This window comes from Amphimedon queenslandica, unplaced genomic scaffold (genome assembly GCF_000090795.2).
Source record: "Amphimedon queenslandica unplaced genomic scaffold, v1.1 AMPQUscaffold_1541_Cont26450, whole genome shotgun sequence".
Taxonomy (NCBI): Eukaryota; Metazoa; Porifera; class Demospongiae; order Haplosclerida; family Niphatidae; genus Amphimedon; species Amphimedon queenslandica.
In genome coordinates this window covers 1-1,179 of record NW_003558117.1, presented here as the reverse complement: position 1 = coordinate 1,179, position 1,179 = coordinate 1, and the positions used below count along the sequence as shown (strand labels likewise).

Below are 1,179 nucleotides of genomic sequence, written 5' to 3'. Positions count from 1 at the left end.
CATAGAGATACTGTCTAAAGACTTTTCTAGAAGCAGTAGAAGGTAGAGAGAATCTTCATAGGTCTTAATAAGAACCCAGCTGTACATGCAAGGTGGTGAAATCGATTATAGGAATATTTTTACACTGTTAGGCCACTCCAAGTAAATTTATAGTTTCCCGTTACCCGCCCGCACCCTCCCGCTTCATTTGTTAATTAAAATAATTTATTTTTTATTATCACCTCGTGGTAGCTAAAATGGAGTAGCTATCGCTTTTCACAGGTTTTTGGTATGTAAAACTATCCCTGCTTCAGGCATTTATGTCTTTTCTTTCAGATACTAGATAATTTTAGTTTTTCGAGTGGGGCTTTTATCACCGACACTGGCAACAGCCTCTCCGCTTTCAGCGGTGCTGTCCCACCGACCTACGTATCTGTCGTCAGTCCAGTTGTTATTTCACCAGATATTGTGGTATTTATAATCTCAATTGAGTATACGCTTAGTCTAGTTAGTATACACCCGGTTCTTTTCGTTCATTCTGCCTTTTATCTTTCTCTGAAACGTCCATAAGTATATATGTCACTTCAATCCAGACTTGATTATCATTGCCTTAGGACCTGCTGACTAAGCTCGTATACACATATCAGTTGTATTTATTGTACTGTCTCTCTGTTGTCGACTCCTATCACTCAGTATGTCACTATTTTATTGCTAAGTCTGTCTTTATATTGTCTTATTGTAGTACTAAGTACATACCAACTTGTGTGTACTATATATTGTGAACTCAGACCTCACTTAGTAGATCTTATTTTAAGACTGCATTGTAAAGACTCATCCATAAGTATGTCACTTCTTTTGAAATCTTATCATAAAAGTTTATATTGTCTCATTGTATATATAGTATTATCCCTCTCAAGATCTCATGAGTATATTCTCATCTGCTTTTTTCGTTTTGTTCCTGCTACTATTTTTTGTTTTGTACATTCTACGAGTATCATTAGCTCCCAATTAAGTCCAGTGATGTGTTCTATGCTTCATCTTGTTAATACAACAGCCGTTGTGACTCCTCCATTAGCTAAGACAGTGTTTTCGTGGACAATTCTGAAGGTATCTGATGAGGAGAGTACAATAGAGGGATTTTTTAGTAGCAATGTCAGACCACGGCTCTCATTTGCTTTTTGTGAGATTGAGTCTGCTCTT

The 1,179-nt window shown here is 36.9% G+C and overlaps 1 long non-coding RNA gene across 1 annotated transcript; it reads left to right on the top strand.

Moving 5' to 3' along the window:
• Positions 1–360: 360 nt before the first annotated feature.
• Positions 361–1,170, top strand: LOC109593432 (uncharacterized). The gene is made up of 4 exons (XR_002190954.1): positions 361–549; positions 594–671; positions 722–820; positions 881–1,170. It is a non-coding gene; the product is annotated as an uncharacterized LOC109593432 (long non-coding RNA).
• The last annotated feature ends 9 nt before the right edge of the window (positions 1,171–1,179 follow it).